We start from the raw sequence: 18,395 nt of genomic DNA, 5'->3' as shown, positions 1-18,395 counted from the left end.
ACATATTACAGTTTGTAGTGATTAATTGAATTCTAGTCAAATCATTAACTATTTTAGCAGTCACTTGCTAAATTCATGACAGAATTAGCTTATACCAGGGTTGGCTAATTTTTTCCACAAAGATCCAAATAGTAAATATCTTAAGCTTCGGGGATCATAACAAACTGTCACAACTAGTCAACTGTACCACTGTATTGTGAAAGCAGCCACAGACAATTTATAAATTAATGGGTGTAGCTCGGTTCAGTAAAACTTTATATACAAAATAAGGAGTACTAGCCCAAATTGGACCTGTGGGCCTTAGTTTGCTGACACATAATTTGTACCCTTTTAAGTGTATAATACATATTCTTAGTTTCCTGCTATCCATCTCCTAATTGTTATTACTTTTATCCAGTATATCTACAAGTGAGTTTCTGTTGATGTCCTATCATTCTACTTGTACCACCTCTTCATACTATTCCAGGCACAAAATCATAGTTATTTTTACACTGTTTTTCTACTTGGCCTCTCGTATTCAATCAATTACTAGTTTTTGTAGCTTTTATTTATTTCTACAGCATCTCAAGTTTTATCCTTCCACTCTATAGTCCACGATGCTACCCCAATTTCATATTTAATGCTCTTGCTTTGAAAAATTAAAAAAAACATACTAAATCAATTTCTTCCTAGATTTCTCTCATTCTTTAATATGTTCATCCATTCTATGCAACATCTTTTGAACATTAGTGCAACCTAAAATCACAACAATGCTTCTCTCTTGAAATAATTCCAGGTATGCTTTTGCCTATTCATTCTTATAAATTACTTTTGTTCCAGTCAACAATGCCCATGGAATTCATAAATCCAGTATTTAATTTTCAGTTCTCAGCAAGCTTGACCATTTGGTGATATTTTACAGAGTGCTCATTTACTCCTACTTGAAATACTTTCTTCTTTTGGCATTCAGCACCTTGTAATTTCTTGGTTTTATCTTCTAGTCTACTGGCTACTGTTTTAGTCTTCTGTTCTTATTCTCTGATCTCTTAATGTTCGAATTCTCCAAAACTGTGACCTTCCCTATTGATTAAAAGTCAATGCATATGTTTCTTTCATACTGTCAAAACCTTAACTACCATCTTTCCCTTTATGGATCATATGACCCATTTTAATGCTTTCAAAGATATTGGTGGTTAGTTTTTATTGTTCTTATAATCCTTTTCAAAAAAGGGTTTCAATAAAAGTGAATTATTTCAGGGATTTGTTTATTTAATCATAAATTTCAGCAATTATATAATAAGTAAGAAAGTTGTTTTTGTGATGGTAGTAATAAAAACATTTTCTTCAGAGTAGTTATTTATGACATACAAGGAATATAATGAAACATTTTAACAAACAGGATGATCTTTCCTAAAGTCAGTAATTTCCTCCATTAGATAAGGTGGCAGTCAATTTCAAGGTTTTATAACATAAATGAAAAATAGTATAGATTAATGCATCTTACCATGTAAACATATATAGCTTGTTTTTACAAAACAAGCTTGTTTTACAAGCTCATGTTATCTCTAAAATTGAGCCTTTGAATTTTGAAAAATAAATGGATGATATATATTTTTAAACTATAATACTGTTCTCCATTCTGAAGTTTTTTGATCATTAATTATATAGTCATTTATGCAAACATAAGGTACCTATTTAAATTCAGTAAACATAGGGGGCCAAAATGGCAGACTAGAAGAAACCTGCACATGCTGCTCTCACAGAGAAGATTGAAAGTTGTTGGTGAATATTCACCTTCAGATGAATCATCTAAGAGAAAGCATTGGGAATCAACAGAGAGGTAACATAAGGCTCCCAAAGTAAATGAGAGGGAAAAGAGGTAACTTGCTTTGCAGGATCAGATGTACATGGTGAAAGCACCCACAGGTGGGGAAGGGACAGAAGAGAGAATCCTTCTGGGGCTCCACAGTTCCCCTGCAGACATTACAATCCAAGTTGCAGGAGGGACCCTCCACTGCAGTAGGCCACCAGACTGATATAGGGAGCTGACTGGAGCTTGTACAGTGGTGTTGCTCTAAAGAGAAGACACAGCAGGGTCCCAGTGGCCTGTAATCCCTGGTTGCTGTGGCTAGTGCTATTTTGAGATCCCAGAACCAGAGTGCTGCATCCAACTGGGGGGTCAGAGCTGTTGCTACCATCTTTCTATTACCCCAGCAGGCCAGAGAGTCTGGTTGCTCTTGCATGTCCTGGGATCAGGTGCCATGCATCCCCACTGCCAATGGGAGACCTAGGTGTGGCGAATGCTCAGACTGCTGCATGGCGGTCTCCATTACTGCAGATGTTCTTGGGTGGGGAAGTGGTCAAACTGGCAAAAGATGGCAAACACCATCACCTGTGGACCTGTATGGGGATGTGCTCAGGCTGCTATAGATGACAATCACTGCTCATGATGGAGCTAGGCAGAGTGGTGATTCATCCTGCTGCCCAACAACTACTTGTGAAAACCACACATGGCAAGACATGGGAAAAAGAAAAGCAGCAGTGTTAAGGGCTCACAGTGCACATGTTCCTCTCCTGCAGGGTCAGTCTTCTGGAGGAGGACTCAAGGATATTGGTACACTATCCAGGGACCTCTCTTGCTCTTCACTGAGTATGAAGGTTCCCAGCAGATGATAACAGGTGCATTGCAAACCTGTCTGTCTGGAGCTGATGTAAGAGGATTCAGATGAGAAGGAATGAGCATGAGAACTTGGGAAGCTTGCAAAATAATCTGTTTTGATACCTCCAAATGATCATAATAGTTCTTCGGCAATGGACTCCAACCAAAAGAAAATGGTTCAAGTGTCAGATATGGAATTGAGAATATGGATGGCAAGCAAGATCAATGGGATTGATAAGACAGTTGGAAATCAGCACAGAGAAAAAAAACATATATATATATATATATAGTGTTAGGACATGAATGAAAAATTCACTAAAGAGATAACAAAATTTAACAAAAGTTAAACAAATGAAAGAGTCATTTAGGGAATTTCAAAATAAAGTAGAAAGTTTTAACAGATTGGACCAAACAGAAGAAAGGATTTCTAAGCTTCAAATAAAGCTTTTGAATTAATCCAATAATTCCAAAAATTTAGAAAAAAGAATGAAAACAGTCATTCTGAGAAATATATGGCTATGCAAAGCAAACAAATATAAATATCATATATATCCCTGAGGGAGAAAAAGAAAAGCAAAAAGCATGGAAAACTTATTTGAGGGAATAATTGAGAACTTCCCTGGTATCATTAGATATTTAGATATCCAGATACAAGGTGTGGTCATCACATACCTGGAAGATTCATAGCAAGTAGGACATAACCAAGGCATATAGTCATCATTCTAGTCAAAGTGAAAGAGAAAAGCTGCCAGATGAAAACAAGTAACTTAAAAATGAAAAATCTATCAGACTAATGGTAGAATTCTCGTCAGAAATATTACAATGCTGGCGTGGTTGCGGAGAGAGAGGAACACTCCTACACTGCTGGTGGGACTGCAAACTAGTTCAACCTCTGTGGAAAGCAATATGGAGATACCTCAAAGTGATACAAGTGAATCTACCATTTGATCCAGCAATCCCATTGCTGGGCATCTACCCAAATGATCCAGTGACACTCTACGAAAAAGACACCTGCACTTGAATGTTTATAGCAGCACAATTCATAATTGCAAGATGTGGAAACAGCCCAAGTGCCCATCAATCCAAGAATGGATTAATAAAATGTGGTATATGTATACCATGGAGTACTATTCAGCTCTAAGAAACAACGGTGATATAGCACATCTTATATTTTCCTGGTTAGAGCTGGAACCCATACTACTAAGTGAAGTATCCCAAGAATGGAAAAACAAGCACCAGATATATTCTCCAGCAAACTGGTATTAACTGAGTAGCACCTAAGTGGACACATAGGTACTACAGTAATAGGGTATTGGGCAGGTGGGAGGGGGGCGGGTATATACATACATAATGAGTGAGATGTGCACCATCTGGGGGATGGTCATGATGGAGACTCAGACTTTTGGGGGGAGGGGGGGAAATGGGCATTTATTGAAACCTTAAAATCTGTACCCCCATAATATGCCAAAATAAAAAAAAATTTTAAAAAAAAGAGAAGGGATGCAGGTCCTATTTTTAGTATTTTTAATATCTTTAAACAGAATATCTGCCAGCCAAGAATTTTGTATCCTGCAAAACTGAGGTTCATAAATGAAGGAGAATTAAAGTCTCTCCCAGGCAAGAAAACACTAAGGGGATTTGACACCATTAGCCCTATTCAACAGGAAATGTTTAAAAGTGCACTATATATGTAACAGAACTATGATACTCAAGAGTATAAAAATATCCAAAAGTTAAAGGTCACAGGTTTAACAAAACAGTAACACAAGAGAGAAAACAAAACAGGTAACATTCAACATGATTAATAGAATGATATCTCACATATCAATGCTCACTTGGAAGGAAAACAGACTTAATACTCCACTTAAAAGTTACATATTGGCTTAATGGATTGAGGGAAACTCATCTAACTCACCAAGATTCTCATAGGCTTAAGGTAAAGGGATACAAAAAATATTCCACAAAAATGGAAATCAAAAGTGAGCAGAAATACCTATTTTTATGTAGATAAAGCAGACTTTAAATGAACAGTGATTAAAAAAAGACAAAGATGATCATTATATAATGATAAAGGGAAAAATTCAGAAAGAAGATATAACAGTTTTAAATATATATTCAGCTAACACAGGAGCTCCCAGATTCATATGACAAATTCTAGATCTAAACAAATAACAGCATTTTCTACTAGATTAAGCAAAGAAATAGAATCATAATAGCTGGGGACTTCATTCCAATGACAGAACTGGACAGATTGTTGAGGCAGTAAAGGAATAAAGAAATACTGGACTTTATGATGGATACTCAGACTTTTGGGGGGAGGGGGGGGAAATGGGCATTTATTGAAACCTTAAAATCTGTACCCCCATAATATGCCGAAATAAAAAAAAAAAGGAAAAAAAAAAAAAAAGAAAAGAAATACTGGACTCTAGAACAAATGGACCTAACAAACACAGAACATTCTACTCAAAGTCTATAGAATATACATTTTTTTCTCAATCGGCACATGAAACATTTTTAAAGATAGATCATATGTTAGACCACAAAACAAATATTAGCAAATTCAGAAAAATCAGTATCATACCATGTATCTTTTCTGAGCACAGTGGGATAAAACTAGAAATCAATTCCAAGAAGAACTCTTAAATCTAAACAAATTCATGGAAATTAACCTGCTGCTGAATAATACATGAGTAAGTGATGAAATTAAGGTGGAAATCAAGAAGTTTTCTTTAACTCAAAAACAAAGAGGACACAAGCTTCCAAAATCTATGGGCTATAAATAAAAAGCAGTGGGAGCTTAACAAAGGATGCCTATAAGGATTGTAAAGAACACTGTAAACTGAGAAAGGAAGAGTGGGTGGAGGATGAGGGATAAAAATTTACCTGTTAGGTACAATGTACACTATTCTCTCAATGGGTTCACTGAAAGCCCTGATTTAGCATGGTACAATCCATCCATGTAACAACAAACACTCGTACTTTCTAGATTCTTGTTTGAAATAATCATAAAAGAATAATAGGGGCAGATTGGAACATAAAAAAAAATTAAACAATAAATTCAATAAATAGCTTTGGCAAATAGTAAGCATTTTTTTCAATAAAAATCTGAGAAATGTGATTATATCAATGTTAAAGGAATTAGTATTTTTGGAGAAATACGGAGCATGTTCTACAGTCCAATAATTTGAAAATAAGCACAAATTTATTAATGTTATAGATCATTTCCAAAGAGGACTGCCATAAACTTTCCCCACATATATTGGATCCATCTACCCTTGCTTGTATCTGGGATGGCCATTTGATATGCTTTGAGAACGGCTACATATGGCAGAAGTAAAAGTAACTCAGATCTGAGCTTGGACTTTTAAGTGGCTTAGCAACATCTCCTTGCTGTCTTGGAACCCTGAGGAAACATTAAAGATTTTTCTTCCCTCTCTGGGAACTCTGAGGTGCCATAGAAGTCCAGGGTACCCTACCAGAGACAAGGCATGTAGAGAGAGTTGTCTGATCTACATCTAGCATTCAGTTGCCAGACATATGAGGGATGAATTTTTTAATTTTTTTTTTGGCTTTAGTTGAGCTTCCAGAGTATCTTTAATGACTTATTTGAACCTATAAGAAATCTTAAACAATCAACCAAAGTAATCAATTACCTGAAACCAGCCTGAAGAACAATAATATTTGTTTATTGTCTTAGGTCACTAAGTTTTTGGCAGTTTGTTATTCAGAAGTAGATTGCATAGTGAAATTGATATCTGATAAAAAATGGGTATCCTCACTAGAGGACTTCTCTAAGTCTTTAATATGCCAAATAACATTTTGATTCTTTTGGGGGGTATTTTTTAAATTTAAGAATATTATAGGGGTACAAGTGTTTTGGTTACATATATTGCCTTTGCACCGGCGGAGTCAGAGCTACAAGTGTGCCCATCCCCCAGACATCCAGCATTGCACCCATTGGGTGTGAGTTTACTTGTCCCCTTTTCCCCCCTCCCACCTGCCTGATACCCTGTGAATTTCCTTCCATATGCACACATAAGCGTTGATCAGTTAAAGCCAACTTAATGGTGAGTACATGTGGTGCTTTTGTGCTTGCAACAAATTCTTTAGTTTATTTAGAACAAATTAAAAGTATTTTCCAAATGTTTCTGATGATTTAAAGCAGTGTCTTTGAACAGAAATATAGTGTGAACCATAGGTACCATTTTAAAATTTATAATAGCCATATTTTTAAGAGTATAAAGAGATAAAATTAATTTTAATAATATATTTTATTTATCAAATATATTAAAATGTTATAATTTCAACAAATAATAGATATTTATGAGATAATTTGTATTTTTTCAACTTAATCTTTACTATCCAGTGTGTTTTATACATATAGAACTTTTTGTTTGGGACTTTTCTACATTTCAAGTGCTTACATTTCAAATATCGCTACAGTACACTATACTAGACAACACAGCTCTAAAATATCTTTATCTTTTTATCTGTCATGTAAAAACAAAATATTTTTGCCTTTGTGTCTGGATTTTCTGACTTCCATAATTTCCTTCAACATCTTTCTTATATACCCAAGGTATATTAATAATAGAATATAACATCACTAATTGTCAGAGAAATGCAAATTAAAATGAGACAGTAGCTTATCCCTGTCAAAATGGCCATTACTAGAATGTTAAAAACAATAGATGCTGGCACAGATACGGTGAAAAGGGAATGCTTATACATTACTGGTGGGAATGTAAATTAGCAAAACATCCGTGGAACACAGTATGAACATTTTTTAAAGAGCTAAAACTGGCAGCAATCCCACTACTGTGTATCTAGCCAAAGTAAAAGAAGTCATTCTATAAAGACACCTGACTCATATGTTCATCACAGCACAATTCACAGTTGCAAAATATGAAACCAACTTAATACCCATCAACTAATAAGTGGATAAAGAAATGTGGTATATATATACCATGGAATACTACTTAGCTATGAAAAAAATGAAGCAATGTCTTTTTCAGCAACTTGCCTGGAACTGGAGGCCATTTATTGCAAGTATAGAAGTGAGACCTAAGAAATGGGTATGCATGGTCATACAGAATGTTTTAATGAATACTGGAGACTTAAATGGAGGTGGATGGTAAGGCGTAGAGAGATGAAATAATACCGATCAGGTACAATGTACACTATTCAGGTGATGGATACACCAAAAGTTTAGACTTCTCCACTATGCAATTTATCCATGTAAAAAGAAATTGAATTCCCTAGATTTATTAAAGTAAAATTGTAAAAATATTTACAAGGGAATGATGATATAAATATTATCTTTCCTGTTCTTAGAGTTCACTACCTATTAAAAACATGTCTGTTACCTGAATTTCCCAAGTTTTACACTTTGAATCTCTCCTTGAATGAGTCACTACTAATTATTCAATATTATCTAATATAAGTAGAGAGGTAGATATTATTTGCTTACCTGTCCTATTAGATAATATATTTGAGGGGCAGTAAGTACTATAACATTGTAATGTCTATTGTATTTCCTTGAATATAGTATGCAATTAACTTTTAATAGATAAAGCACATTTGTTTCCTACTTATCCATTTTCAATTACCATTACTAATTTCTGTGTATTATTTCAACAATTATATCATACTTATACTATTCTCGGGAATTTTCATGTATTTTGGCCCATAAGAATATAATAATTGCTTTTTCCTTTTGTCAGATTTTTATTTGCCTACATTCTATTTCTTTACTCAATAGTAAGTTGTTAGATCTTTCAGGAAGCAAAATATACATCTACTCTTGCTTTGCCAGGTTCATCTATGTTTTTGCACCGTTTGTTAGCTCATTCCTTTTTGTTAACGAATGGTATTTCGCTGTATGGATGTACCAAAATTTGTTTATACATTCATAAAGTTGGTTATAAGGCTATTCAGTGTGATTCTTGTTCTTGAGCTTTTATTGTGCTGTGGTATGCTCAATTTGGTAGAAGAACTGGTTAAGACTTAGGTTCTGAGTCAGGATGGTCTTGTTAACGCCACATCTTGGATCAATAGGTAATGCTATCCTACTAAAGAAATATGATTTCTTTAGACAGAAAATACTTTTGGTAAATACAAACAATTAGTGTTTCTCCTCAATGGAGAAATATGTCAGCAAACAATATTAACTTTTATTATCTCACACCTAGTTATATAATTTTAGAGCCATTTATCATAATTCCATACAAATTTCCAACAAAATACTGATATAATTGACATACTTTCTGATATCCTTTTCATCTTTTTCCTTCCGAAAGTAGATCCTCAGGTAAGCCCACTTAAACCTGTGTTTTATTTTAGCTTAGTGTCTTTATTGTTCCTAAACATACACAAAGGTCTACATTCCATTTCACCTCCATTCTCTTTCCCACCACGGTTCAATTTTTTAGATGTCACTATTATTTAATATGGTCAAAATTTAGAGGAACAAGATAATACTATAAAATATAGCCTTTAGGATGTGTTCTTGAAGATGGTGAAAGTTCAGTTGGGCTACCAAGAATGATTAATATTGTGGTAGGCAAAGAAGATGGGGAAATTGTCAATGGCATTCCTTCCAAATTAGGGTAGACATATATGTAATACTAATTGTAATATACCTAAGTAAGAGTAAAGAAACTGACTTTCATGGATAGGATAGGATAAAAACTTTGAGGAAAATGAGTGTGAGAAGAATTTGTGAAATAAATGATATTGGCAAGAATTGCAGTAGTTGAGTGAGCTCTTAGAGGTCATTACTGAATCTGGAAGTGAGAAAAGTCTCCATCAAATCTCCATATATTAAATCAAGGCCCAGTAATTGTCCAAAAATAAAAAAAAAATGCTAGTCTACTTTAAAGATGATAATCTTTCTTGCTAGTATTTATGGCATATACTATGCATAAGAGTTCTCTGGTAGTCAGCTCTGATAACCACTTTGTCTTCATTTCAAAAATTTAATACTTAATTTTCTAATCAATGATAAAGAACAGAAATCTCTTGAGAATAGAGCCAGTGAATGTTTTATTGTTGATTTTTCTATATTGTTGTGTGTTGGTTCTACTCTATTACCAAATCCCTTTTCTATTCTGAATTGGTAACAGACAGCTGTGTCTACTTTAGGGCATGAACATTATGTTGAAGCACCATGTGTAATTCTATATTGTTTTAGGTATCTAGACTATTTGTGACTCACAGTAATAATGATGATAATAATTATTTTCATGTAAATGTTCTAGTGTTCAATTTGTATATAATAGCCTTGCTCTTTTTGTGCCTTGTACTTCATCTAATTATAGGGCTTTTGATCAACTGGCTCCTGGCAATGAAAATTATCTTCTTCATAATTGGCTCCAAACCCAAACCTTTGCCCATATATGTTTGTTTTTTGTCTCCTTTAACACATTCTACTTCATGTATTTTATCATGGTCACTTACAAAAAAGAAAACATTGAAAATTTTAACATGAATAATCATTTGCTGGCAACTGTAAAGGACCAAATTATGTGAGATTGTATAGATAGATGAAGAGTCACTCAAAACTGAACACTAACCACTATACTTTGAGAAACTCTTAAGTTAAAAAGTTATGTTCTTTGTGTCAGTCAAGGTTCTCCAGCAAAACAGAACCAATAGGATATGTATATATTTTTGTTTATTATAAAAATTGGCTCCTATGATTATAGAAGCTGGCAAGTCCTGACATCTACAGGGTGAGTTGGCAGGCCAGAGACCCAGGAGAGCCTATGGTGTAGTTTTATCTGAAGTCCAAAGGTCTTAAAAGCAGTATAACTGATGATGTAGTTCCAATTAGATGCTGTCAGGCTGAAGACACAGGAAGTTTTGATTTTTCAGTTTGAGTCTGAAGGTAAGTAAAAGTCAAACTCTTAGTTCAAAGGCTGTTGGAAAGGAGAATTCACTCTTATTTAGAAGAGAATCAGTCTTTTTTTTTTTCCCCCAGACCTTCAGTTATTGGCTGATGCCCACCCTCATTAGGAATGGCAATCTGCTTTCCTCTATTAATTTAATGTCAACTTTATCCACAGACACCCTCACAGAAACAACCAGAATAATGTTTGACTCGGTATCTGGTCAACTCATGGCTCAGTCAAGTTGGCACATATAATTAACCATCACACTGTATTTGTAATTAATGCTATAACTGAATACTATATTAATGATTAAGAAAATTTTGATGAATGCCATATAACAACCTACAAATGTAGATAGACATACAGAGTGATATACAGGTAAATTCTCTATCTTAGAATGATGATATTAAGTGCTAGGATATGAATTTTTAGACCATCATTTCTATAGTATTCATTATATCTTTGAACATTTATTACACCAAATCAGGTTGTGTTTTATGTACTGCACATGGACACTCCTGTGTTCATAATTTGTTGGTAGATAGTGAATGTTGGAGTCAGTCCTCTCTAGTTTTGCCTCTGCCTTATCAATTAAGTTTATGTAATATTCTAAATCCTTTGTTGTCATTTTAACAATGTTCACAGCATCTTCACCAGGAGTAGATTGCATCTCAAGAAACTACTTTCTTTGCTCATCCATAAGAAGCAACTCCTCGTTCACTCAAGTATATCTTGAGATTGTACCAATTCATCACATTCTTAGGCTCTACTTTTACTTCTAGTTCTCTTACTATTTCCCCCCACATCTGCAATTACCATCTCCACCAAAACCTGAACCCCTGAAAGCCATCCGTGGGGATTGGAATCAACTTATTTCAAACTCTTGCTAATGTTGATATTTTGACCTATTCCCATGAATCAGAAGTATTCTTAATGGCATTTAGAATGGTGAATCTTTTTCAGAAGGTTTTTTTTACTTTTCCCAGGTCCATCAGAGTAATCATTATCTATGTCAGCTTTAGCCTTACTATATATATATATATAGATAGATAGATAGATATTAAATTTAATACTAAAAACTCCTGCTTCTGAATTACTCTCTTCCTTGTTCATATTTTTTAAATAATTAGACTTGAAAGTCATAATTGCTCTTTGATCTATAGGTTGCAGAATGGATGTTGTGGTAGCATGTATGGAAATGACATTAATCTTGTACATTTTCATCAGAGCTTTTGCATGACTAGTTGCATTGTCAATAAGCAGTTATATTTTGGAAAAAAAAATTTTTTTCTGAGAAGTAGGTCTCAACAGTGGTGTTGAACCATGCTATAAATGAATGAGCTGTCACCTAGGCTTTGATGCTCCTATTATAGAGTACAAGGCAAGTGGCTTTACCTCAATTCTTAAGCATCCTAAGATTCTTGGCATGATAAATAAGCATTGACTTTAATGTAACATTACTAGCTGGATTAGCCCTTAACTAGAGAGCCAGCCCATTTTGGCTTTTGTTAGTTGTAATTTTCTCATTCATATGGGTTGCTTTGGATTAAGAAGCAAGTTTTATTTTTTCAAACTATGTAGGAATTGTTTGTGATTCCTCTATTTTTTATCCACCCAACTTAATGTTACATTAAATCATATACATAATATTTATATTTTCTTATTATCATGTGGTTTATTTCAGTCTTTCCATACTGACTGGAAAATAAAATACTACTATTTTATTTTAGACCATAGCATTCTTTTACAATGTGACACCTGCCCACATTTTCAATCCTTTTTTTTGATACCTTTCTGCAATGCTTATGTGTCCTCTCAGCCTGAGAAAATAGCTTTACATAACTATTAAGAATAGTGGGTTTTTTTCTCTTTTAGGTGTTCTACTCCTGAGAAGAAAAGAGAGTGGATATTAAAAAACAGTATGTTATACTCAGTAAGTTTAAGCAACTGAAAAACAGTAAAGAACACTGCATTAAAAATTAAATCTGTTAACTGCCAATCTACGTATAATTTCACCGAGCTTCTTATTATGTTATATGAAAAATTACATGCAGGTTCAGGGTCATCTGATTTAATACAATGGGTATGAGATTCAAAACTTAATAGAATCACCCAGTCATAAAACAAAAGTGAACTTTACAAAATTTATTTTTCCCACCTTGGAGAAAATGGTTTTTTATATATAGGACTGTCTTTGGATGATGTTTTGTTTGTTCATTGGTTTATTTCTGGTATTCATCACATTAAGGATTTTAAGCAATGACCAAGCAGAGATGAATTCTGGCTCTGCCATCCTGTAGTCTTCTTACACTGATAAGAGAGTTAATGTCTCTGAACTAGTTTATGAATTTACAGTAATTATTAACAGTAAGAGATTTGTCATAAAATTTAAAGAAGAAATAAATTGCTTAGTATTTGCCTAGCACACTGCTTGGCTAATCTTGTATATTGTAAATATATTTAGTTTTGGCTTTGTGTGAAATTTTAAAAAATACTCAAGGACAAATATTTTACTCTTCCAATTCTAAAATAAGAACATGATAGCCTATCCATTCTTTTAAAACACATTAAAGAGTGAGCTAAGTGTTATAGTATGGGTGAGACAGTTTTTGGCTTTGTATTGAGGGAATGTGGAGTGAGTATAAATTAAGTGAGGAAGAGAAGGACCAGGTTTCCTATTCTTTTTCTTTCTCTTATATTGGATTATAAGAAATGATTTTATTATCAGAATTTTATGGTGCTTGTTTCTGTGTTTGCAGACAGTATATGTATATTTTTAATATGTAAAGTGACTTTGAGCTCTGGTATTCCTACAGAAAACACACACACTTCTAGGAAAATTTGTTGCAGTTTAATTGAGTATCATAAAAATAGAGGAGGTAACTTGAATTTTAAAAAAATGCAGGTTGAGTATGGAGGAAGTGTTATTACTATGTTTGAGTCTGAATATTCTTAAAAAGTAGTCTTCCCAATTTTGGAAATAGCATTATGAGATAGAAAAATAGATTTTTATTTAAACATTTGAAATCAGTGTGGAGCCTATGATATATATAAAAAATGGACTAACAAGTAGATGGTAGCTGGTTGTTAAAGAGACAATTCGTTTTTTGTTCAAAACAATTATCTGTATAGATGTGTGTCAAACTCCATATGATAATCAACGCACTCCGTTTTGTGTTTTCTGTGATAGTTATTCATGTCAGTCAGGTTATAGTTAAGGAAAATAGAAACTTAAGTGAAACAATTAATTTCTCATCTTTTATTTTTACCTAGTTGCCTGTTTGGACGATCAAGAGTGAGCTTTTATTTATTTTTTTTATGTAGAAAAAAAGTCACTACTAGAATCTCTGATTCAATGAACAAGTCAATCGTTCATAAGATGTATGAATGGAATATTAACATTTTGTTGATTTGTATTTACTATTTATAATTCACATAATTTAAAAAAGTGTTGAGGCATTGTTTCAGTTTTCTGTGGCCACACTATTTGCAACTTACATTTTGGCAGGGTGGATTCTTTGAGGATATATTTGGATATGTATTCATATTTAAATATAGTTTTCTAAATACATACCCAATAATAAGTTTAGGAAATATTATTGAAATGCCTGATGGACACTCATGCTTTTTTGTCTATATTGCGTATGAGCTAAGTCCCTCAAAATACTTTTCTCATTTTGCTGAGAAGAATACTGCATTAGAGAGAGTCATGTTTAGAAGACTTTAGGTGTCAGATTGCAGTTTAATTAATGAGTGTACATATCTGAACTTCTATAGATGAGACAGTTTATATATCAGGGGAAATGAGTGGTTATAACGAAGAACAGGTAATGTGAGAGTTCATTTTTATTTGGGGTATGGAATAAAGTGAGTTGGGGAAAATAAAATTAATTTGAGTTAATAAAAGAGGAGGTGCATATCATCTTTCTCTATATTCACAATGCAACCGTGTTAGAGGAGAATAGCTTAACTACTCATAATGCCTTTTCTGTGGTTACTGATATTGTAGAATTCTCACCTAGTAGAATTGGTCTTCTCTCTCTATGTAGTTATAGTTAACTAGATTCTAGTTCACTAGAGTCAATAATAACATGTAAAGAAATGTGTAGGTATCAGCGTATCTGAGCTGTGTACTCCTCTATTTCTGTCTTATAATCATGGAAGTATAAATATGAGTTTTAGTTTTCTAAACTGCAGGAACTAAAGTAATACACACACACACGCACACACACATATACATATATACTCTGTGTTTTATGCTGATTATTTGGAGATCAGATATTGTAACATATTTGAAATTACTTGGAAAAATGACCAACAACCTATACAATTAAACATTGTAGCTACATAATATATTGGGAGACAAAATATTCTGAAACTTCCATGTTAGTCCCCCCTACTTCTTGAGGTCGCTTTCTGAAGCTATCTAAATGAATTATATGTTGAATCTCTTGTCTATAAATAAGCCTTCTCTCTCTTTCTTATTCTTTACCCCTTTCTTTATTATGTCTTAAGAGAAGCAAAACAAAAATGTTATTACTCTAGAACTGGGATTGGCAAATTATTCTCAGCCAGGTAAATGTGGTACAGCACCTTATTTTGTTAATTTTGTGAGCTAATAATGATTTTTACATTTTTTAATCATTAAAAAATATTTCATGTCACAAGAAAAACATTTGGAATTTAATTTTATTATTCATAAACAAAATTTAATTGGAATGAAGGTATGCTTTATTCATTGATGTATTGTCTATGGTTGCTTTCTTGCTACAGCAGCAGAATTTAGCAGTTGCAGCAGTCTCCATACAGTATTCTCACCAGTTTTTATTACTGCTAGGCACAATACAGTGATAGTTATAAATGGGCAGCATTTTCAGTGTCACATTTATCACTGTACTGTGACTTTTTTTTCTGTTTGTACTAGTGCATACACAACAAGAAAAGTGGGCTTTGAGTGTTGTACTTTTAAGTCACAGTGGAGTGGCAATTATTTTATTACTGAATTAGAGGGAAATTCCATATTATGGAAATTCTACATTAAAACATGCATGAGGACTTGGAAGACCTTTGCCCTAAAAAGTTTTACTATAGGATTCAGTTCTAGGGATTTTTATTTTTGGTACTTAAAGACGAAAATTCATTGAAATGTCTTAATAACCAAGGCCTCCAATTTTTAGAACAGATGTTTACATGTATGCTTCACTGCACTGTAGATAATATGACAAATGCAATTACTTTTCAAAATGCTGAAATATTTGCTATGCCAAACTATAAATATATATAAGGATTTCCCAAATTTATAAATTATTGTCTGAGAAGCATGTAATATATACATATTTTTCACATCATGTAGAGTGCTCTGTCATTTTTTTCAATTAAGTGCATTAGTAGCCCCTACTTTTATACCAAGGACTTCCTAAAAGCCTTATATTCAGTTTATTACTTTCTCATCATTGTGAATGGGGTGACATTAAGTTCGAAGATGATAGCTATGACGTTTGATGAAAGATAAAAAATAAAATCGTTGTAATTTCATTTTCTAAGCACAAAAGAGGGTGAGATGCTACAAACTTTCTTAGAATAAGTTATCAGTATGATTTAGAGCTCAAACATTTTGTGTTTTTTTCTTTGTTACATATACTGTATGTGATGTATAAAATATTGCCAATATGTTGATAAATTGGCTTTACAATTAATATTATGAATCAAAATTTATATACCAGATCATTCCTTGAAATAATATTCTTTGCATATTATAGCTTAGTTAAAGTTACCAAGAATAGAATTTTATGGCCGGGCATGGTGGCTGATGCCTGGATTCCTAGCACTCTAGGAGGCTGAGGCAGGTGGATCATTTGAGCTTAGGAGGTCGAGACCAGCCTGAGCAAGAGTGAGACCCAGTCTCTACTAAAAAAATAGAAAGAAATTAGCTGGACAACTAAAAAAAATATAGAAAAAATTAGCCAGGTATAGTGGCACATGCCTGAAGTCCCAGCTACTTGGGAAGCTGAGGCAGGAGGATTGCTTGAGCCTAGGACTTTGAGGTTGCTGTGAGCTAGGCTGATGCCACAACACTCTAGCCCAGGCAATAGAGTGGGACTCTGTCTCAAAACAATGTATTTTCCTGATATATGGAATCACCAATTTCCATCTAATTTCCTAATTGTTAATATTGGCACTTGAAGGTGAGCTCTGATATGGATGGTAAGGTGGATAGTCAATGTCTTCATTAAATGAATATTTTTGGTTGGAATTATTGATTGTTCTTATGTTGAGTTATATCACTAATGCCTTGATTTCTAAATATGACAAGATTTTACCTGAGATAAAATTCTGCTCTAACATTAGAGCAGAATCATGCCATTATCACACTGTCTTGGTTAGTGTAGTTCTGTAGTAGCTTTTGAAATTGGACTTATGACTTCTCCAATATTAACTCTGTTCTACCTTATTATATTTTTCTTTTTTTAATTCTTAAAAGTGGATAATGAAAATTAACCTGTCATCAAGTTCACTGATTCTTTCTCTGCCTGCTCAAATATGTTGTTGAGCCTCTCTAGTGAATTTTTCATTTTGGTTATTATACTTTTCAACTCCAGAATTTATATTTGGATAATTTTAATCATTTTGTATCTTAATTAATATTCCATATTTTGTGACACATCAGTATTCCTTCCTTTTCTTCTTTCCTTCTTTTCCTTCTTTCTTCCTTCTTAGTTTCCTTTCTTTCTTTCCTTTCTCTCTCTCTTTCTTTCTTGCTTTCCTGCTTTCCTTTCCCTCCCTGCCTCCCTCCCTCCCTCCTTCCTTTTCTTTCCAAATGATAATACTTTAGTTCCTTGAACAAATGTAAAATAGCTGATTGAATGTTATTATCTAGTAAGTCCATCTTTTGGGGTTCCTCATGGATTTACATAGTTTATATTGTGTTTTTCCCCTTGCATGTGGATCATAGTTCCTTATTTCTTTGCTTTTTGTTGTTGTTGTTGTTGTTAAAAACTGGACTTTTCAAATAATTTAGTATGGAAACTCTGGAAACTAGTTACCCACTGCCTTCAAGAGCTTGTTATTTGTGCTTATTGTAGTAGTTGTTTGATTGTTAAGTGACTTTTGTGACCCGATTCTATAAAGTCTGTATCATTGTCAAAGGTGGCCACAAAAGTCTCTACTTGATGAGTTTCATGGTCACTTAATAATTGCATAGAGATTTTCTTAGATACCTAGAATAATAAGTCTCCTTATCTCTGCTGTGGGACTTTGAATTTAAAGTATGCCTTCTACTTGTACAGATACAAAAGAGCTTACTTGTTCAAGGAAAAGTTGGAGTCATGTATCTTTATTAACTGGGTAGTGTATATAGTCTTATCCAAACTTGAGTGTACACATTTTACCACTTTGAAGTATTCCAAGCACCATTTGTTAAAGTGTGTGGTTTACTTTGTAAAGAACATAAACACAACTGAAAAGCATACTTAAAACATATATAGAAAATATATAGACCTCTTCTGTTTAATAAATATACTTTTTATTCAAGAAATTTGAAATATAATTAATAGTAGCATTATATTTACTTAAAATATTACAAAAATATATAAAGCTGTTGAGATTTTTCACTAAGGAAAAGTTACATGATCTCTTTAAAATTGTAATCAATGATTATGAAAATTTGTGTTTTTAAGTTGTTAAAAATCTTAAGAAGTTTGAAAGTTTCTCCAATAATTTTTACATTTTCATGAGGGGAAAAATGCTATCCTTGAGGCATGCTTCTTTAAAAAAGCTGACTTCTTTGAAATTTTGTGAAATATTTTCAATATCTTTTGCATTCTGACTGCAATGAGCTAACTGATAAAATTAATTCCAAGAGGATC

At 33.3% G+C, this 18,395-nt stretch overlaps 1 long non-coding RNA gene across 3 annotated transcripts in view; it reads left to right on the top strand.

Moving 5' to 3' along the window:
- The window catches only part of LOC142874822 (uncharacterized), a 264,628-nt gene that overhangs the window by 51,157 nt on the left and 195,076 nt on the right, over nucleotides 1-18,395 (top strand). Inside the window, exon 2 of one of the 3 annotated variants that reach the window (XR_012922427.1) lies at nucleotides 12,406-12,463. The exons of the other annotated variants lie outside the window; for them this stretch is intronic. This is a non-coding gene — a long non-coding RNA (uncharacterized LOC142874822). The remainder of the gene's footprint in view (nucleotides 1-12,405; nucleotides 12,464-18,395) is intronic. 3 annotated transcript variants of the gene reach the window in all.

This window comes from Microcebus murinus, chromosome 13, assembly GCF_040939455.1.
Source record: "Microcebus murinus isolate Inina chromosome 13, M.murinus_Inina_mat1.0, whole genome shotgun sequence".
Classification (NCBI taxonomy): domain Eukaryota; kingdom Metazoa; phylum Chordata; class Mammalia; order Primates; family Cheirogaleidae; genus Microcebus; species Microcebus murinus.
This window is presented reverse-complemented; position numbering and strand designations above follow the sequence as displayed.